The sequence below is a fragment of the Amphimedon queenslandica genome, unplaced genomic scaffold, assembly GCF_000090795.2.
Source record: "Amphimedon queenslandica unplaced genomic scaffold, v1.1 AMPQUscaffold_12712, whole genome shotgun sequence".
Taxonomy (NCBI): Eukaryota; Metazoa; Porifera; class Demospongiae; order Haplosclerida; family Niphatidae; genus Amphimedon; species Amphimedon queenslandica.
This window is the reverse complement of record NW_003547052.1, coordinates 1-5421: the sequence shown is the minus strand read 5'-3', so window position 1 is coordinate 5421 and position 5421 is coordinate 1. Positions and strand designations below refer to the sequence as shown.

At 35.4% G+C, this 5421-nt stretch overlaps 1 protein-coding gene and 1 long non-coding RNA gene across 2 annotated transcripts in view; both read right to left on the bottom strand.

Annotated features, from left to right (window-relative positions):
- LOC109587027 (uncharacterized) overlaps nucleotides 1-4420 on the bottom strand; it is a 12384-nt gene extending 7964 nt beyond the window's left edge. Inside the window, exons 1-3 of the mRNA XM_020003247.1 lie at nucleotides 4334-4420; nucleotides 4147-4266; nucleotides 1932-2087 (exon numbers count right to left, since the gene is read on the bottom strand). The gene's annotated coding sequence lies outside the window, so the exon portion shown is untranslated. The remainder of the gene's footprint in view (nucleotides 1-1931; nucleotides 2088-4146; nucleotides 4267-4333) is intronic.
- A 417-nt stretch (nucleotides 4421-4837) lies between these two features.
- On the bottom strand, nucleotides 4838-5415 carry LOC109587024 (uncharacterized). Its single transcript, XR_002187353.1, has 3 exons — nucleotides 5155-5415; nucleotides 4934-5103; nucleotides 4838-4880 (listed from the first exon to the last, which is right to left on the bottom strand). It is a non-coding gene; the product is annotated as an uncharacterized LOC109587024 (long non-coding RNA).
- Between the last annotated feature and the right edge of the window lie 6 nt (nucleotides 5416-5421).

The following is a 5421-nucleotide window of genomic DNA, read 5'->3' as shown; positions in this document are numbered from 1 at the left end:
GTTATAACTAAAATAACAGGCTTACATGTTTTCAGTCAAGGCACGTGTACATTTGAAACATAACTAATCATTATAACAAAAACTATACACTATATGATTTTAGTCAAGAACTACTACTAATATTAAAATTACTGCAGTATTGAGAATGACCAAAACTAAAATGTCGAAGGTTTTACAGTGTAGTTCAAAACTAATACTACATGTAGAACAAAATTATGTTAAAAGAACTCAAACTAGAAATAAATTCACTGTATTTCTAGTGGAAAGAAGCACTATGCTGCAGTGGACTCGCCCCCTGGAATTCACCTGAGTGATATGTGTTAATTGTTAAGCAATTTGAAAAATATTACTACTACTGACTGCATAGTTATAATGATAATTAAAACAAGCTATGGGTGTGGTCAACAACTAGCTCATGCTCAGCTCATGGCACATGGGTAGGAGAAAGAAGAAAAGCTGAAATTTATTTTAGCATCCGAAGCTCTATTCAAAGAAAGAGTTGGTACAAAAAATTTTCCTAGATATTTAAAAGAGACTAAGAGGGTTTGGTTGCTCCTGCTTTCCCTAGTGCCGCCTGAAAAATTTACAAAGAGGCTAAATCACAAACTTTGAGCAACTGTAACTCACAAACAAAGAAGTTAGGGCAAAATTGTTCTTTTAGTTTCTTGCTAGATGGAATTTTCTACCTCTGAACCAAATCTTGGCCCTGTAGAGTGAAACATGAGCTCTCACTTGGAGAGAGGTCCCCTGGTTTAGCAGTTCACAGCTTTAGGTGCCACGGGATGCTACAAGAGCATAACTAAAGTCTATTCACTTTCACCTGACCCCTGGCTTTTTTCAATTAATAAATAACTACGTCACATCCGCATTCTTTACGTATTTGTGGTTTTGGAATTGTTTTTGTTGCGCGGAAGGGATGCAGATAAGTAGCAGCTGAATTTAATCTGGCTGTTCTAGCTGCATAATTGTGGTCAAAGGTATGTCATTGAGTTTATACAGGGACATCCAAAAAAGGCTAAGGCCTTATCATTTTGACCCGATCTTTTTATCTAAAGGACGGGAAGGACCTAGCGATTCTAATGGTGCAAACAAAATTTCTAAATTCCATGTTTATCGAAAGTTATAACAAAAAATCAATAGGTCAGGTGAAAGTGAACAGACTTTAGATGAAAGAAAGCAACTTTATCTGTTGCTAGAAGAAGAAATATAGCTCTAGACTGCTCAGACAAAAAGATACATTTTTTTACAAATCATTTAAACTGTGTGGATAGAATGACGATCCAACTGCTTAGTACCTGCCTAGCGAGTCCAATAACTAGAACTAGTACTAAAACTGTCGTATTCGTTGTCAGAGACTAGAACTAAATTATTTTATTTCTTGTGATCTTGTCACAAAACTAGGACTAAAACTAAAACTAGTGTATTTTGAGTAAAAAAACTAGCATTAGAACAAAACTAAATTCTGTACTAGAACAAAACTAGCCCCTAGGTCTCACATGTACAAGACTACAAGTTAAATTTGATCAAAAGCATATGGCACACCCAAACTACATACAATTACAGATGGGTTATATGTACATGGTATACATGTATTCTATATTTTTGATTTTAATACACGTCATATTCTGTGGATTGCCACTCATGGACCAAATTTAACTGTAACTAACTGACACAAAAATAACGAGTGACACTGTCATTTTGTGGGCAATGGGCATGCAGATAAACTTCAGTAACACAATAGGTTCATCATTACTACTACTTTCATCCTTTCTGTCTTTTGTTTAAGAGAGCAAGACATGCAATACAGTATACCATATCGCTGGCTACAAGAACAAAATTGTGCAAATTTTTATGGATATACATGTATGTTTAAATGCAATGACAAAATTATTAATAATAAGCAAATAGGATTTAAAAGCACACTACATTACCTTAGTAGGAACAGCCTTAAAGGGAGGAGCCACCATCTTTGAGATGTCAATTTCTCCCACTTCTGAAATCCTGCTAGAGATTTCCTCCTTTGGTTTAGTGACCTTCTTGCTACCACTCTTGGTAGACGTAGGCTGAGGTGCTGCCTTCTCTTCCTTCTAAAAAATATAACACTACATTGGTTTTGCCATTTTTCTCTGACAAAATTATATTTCATCCACAATTTACAGAAAGAGTATGGATATCCTACACTCAACACTATAATAGTATTCCTTTGTAGTTTGTACATTCGCTAAAACAACTAAATTCTGCTCTTAGTGGTGCCATATCCTCAAAAGGTAGGATTTATTTTCCACTCCAATTTTCATAATTTGTCAATTTATTCATTTTATAAGTTACAAGTAAATAAAAAGCATGAAAAATGGACAAGCAGTAGGATTAAAAATGGGAAAAAGTAAAGAAACAAGAGAGTACTTGCAAACTGGTGTGAGAAGATATCCTACACCACTGCATGAAACATAAAGCCCTCATTACTGTAACTGTGTAAGCCTCTATGGTGCATGCTCAGTACTTGGGAATAATCATAGTCTTTCGCAGGTTCATGCAGTGGTGTCGAATATCTTCTCACACCAGTTTGCAAGTACTCTCTTGTTTCTTTACTTTTTCCCATTTTTAATCCTACTGCTTTTCCATTTTTAATGTTTTTTATTTACTTTTTTCCATTCTTTTTTCTTAAATTAAGAAATTACATTGTTTTGATTCTGTGGTTAGGTTAATCATATTCATGCTAACCACATGCGCATAAATTAAAATGGCGTCAAACCACAAACCCACGCGGTGTCTACAGCTGGATTTTGACTTCCATTTTGTTCTCTCCTTGCTTCTTTTTGAATCCACCTTTGTGGTCCTTGACCCTAGCACAAAGGAATGATGTAAAAGCCAACTGGAGCGGTTCTCTGGCTTAAAAGATTAGAGGGCCCATAGAAGAAGATGAAAGAAGAACAAGCGTAACAGGGTAAAAAATATTCCTATAATTGATTTCACCACCTTACAAGTACAACCTGGTCATTAATAAGACTTATAGAGGTTCTCTCTACCTTCTAATGCTTCTAGAGAAGTCTTTAGACAGTATCTCTATGCTCTCTTGCTGTTAGAAAGCTTAACTTTGTCCCATGTGTAAGCCGCCATTTTGTTTGCCATGACCACACCCACTCACGTAAAGGAGCATGGGCGGGTGGTTGCTAAGGCTTGTTATTTCTCCAATACAACGTGTATAGAAGAAATGTAAGTGTGGACATACAAATATATATATATATATATATATATATATATATATATATATACATAGCGCGACGGTGAATTCAATTATAGGAACGACCTGGGGGCGAAGCCCCCAGGTTGTTAAAAAGTCTGAAGAATTTTGCAGAAATTTGAATTTGGGCCTATTCTTCAAAAAAGCTCTCGCTACATTACAGACCACTTTAAAGGTACCAAGAGAATCGCTCAGTGAAGGAGAGCTCATCTAAGCCATTCATAAGGCTGTACAACGTAAGATAAAAGAGTTATAACTTATAAGTGTTTGAAAATCATAAAAAAGGACACCATCTTTAAAAACCAACCTCAATCCTACATATATAATTTATACCATTGTAACTCAAAACTCCATAAAATGAAAAGCAGATCAACTAGAGTATCTGGCACCCCCAAATAAGGGCTCAAAAGGTTTTCGAGTCCCCTAGTTAGCTATAGATGACCCAGAGTGAGAATTGCAAAAGCTATAAATTGAATTAATTTTATATATGGTATTTGCCCACACATCATAATTAGAAATTTTGTTACACAAGTCAATGGAGGTACAAAGAAAATGCCTCCCTTACATGTACCTGCTGTAGCTTCATTAAAAGCTGAAAAGTGCTTGTTATAAAAATAGGCTGCCTTTAACTTGAGCTCAGTCTTGTGTAATAGATTTGGTCTAATGATTTGCTCCAGAATTTGTCATAAAGGATTGTTTTTATGTAGGCCCATTTGTTCCCCATTAAAAGTTGCCAATCAAAATGGCAGCCAGAATTTATTTCATCGTAAACCACGTCCTGCTACCGTAAGTCTTCCCACGCAAGTAATTCTCAATCTGGGTGATCCGAGGGGTGGTCTATTATTTGGTATAGGGTTTAGTTTTTTATTAATCTAGTTGATGGTGAATAGCCATGTCATGAATACCTTACTAGCCTTCTTTTTCTTTTTATCTGTTTTAAGCACTTCTGGTACTACTACTTCACTGTGACCACCGGCATCCTTTATCTTCTTGGATTTCTTCATTTTAACCACATCGTTAAATACCTAGGTGTTTATAGCAAAGAAAAGGGCGAGACTAAATGAGTAGTATACTAAAATCGGGCTAAATTACTTTCTTTCTCTTCTTATCTGAGCCAGTCATTACCCAATATGAGGCCACTTTCAAAATTATCGATCACACGACTTTATCCCTACAAACAATTTACGGATGTAGACAGTAAGGGGTGTTACTAGAATGCGGAATTCTGCGGAATAGTCGCGGAATGTTCCGCAAGGTCGTCCCCAAAAAGCGGACCGGACCGGACCAACCATAGATACTACATACACACATGGATATGAAACAGGATGCGCTCGATCCTTGGCACCGGAAGTGATGTATTGTGACGTTTACACTACACGTGTATAAGCATGGCACAAGCAAAATAGTGAAGAAATCCAGTTGAATTACTTACTAAAGCTCAGGTCTACGACTATATAAGAGTTGCAATCGATATTCTAGTTCTAAAAAGTGAAGATCTACTATTACAAGAAAGAATGCACTGTGCTAAGTACTAAAAAATTATTATTTAAATTATTATCATTATAACTGTTGATGATTATTCTATTCTTCAGTGACCCAATAGATTGATTATTATTATGAGTCCTTCAACAAATTTTAACTATAAAAATAGCAATAAAAACATTGACAACAATTATTATAAGCCGCACTTACTGTATCACCATACAGTACATACTGTAATGTACATCATCTCTATCTTGATAGTTCTCTGTGGTAGCATAAATATAAAGCTTTACCATCATGTAACAATGTCTCATCAATGCCACTGAAATCCTGCTTGTGTTTCTTGGTAAATAACCTATTCTTTCACTACTCAGTTCTCACTAAAAATTAAACCACACCCTTTGAAACACTTGCAAAAAATGTATTATTACTTTTGAAACATAGCATCTAGAAAAATGAAACCATAAACAGTCTATATAAGAGGCCTTAATGAATACACTCAAAGTAGTAACTTGTTCATACCTGGTGCAGAAGTCTCAAAAAGGTGGTTACAAAATTAATATAAAAAAAAAACTAGTTTTTGGCTATTATCTCAGTCATTTCTCATTACATTGACACGAGAATAGTTTCAGTCCATGTAACAAACAATACACTATTATGATTCCAAGACTTACTAGCTAACTCCGTTCGAGAGTCTA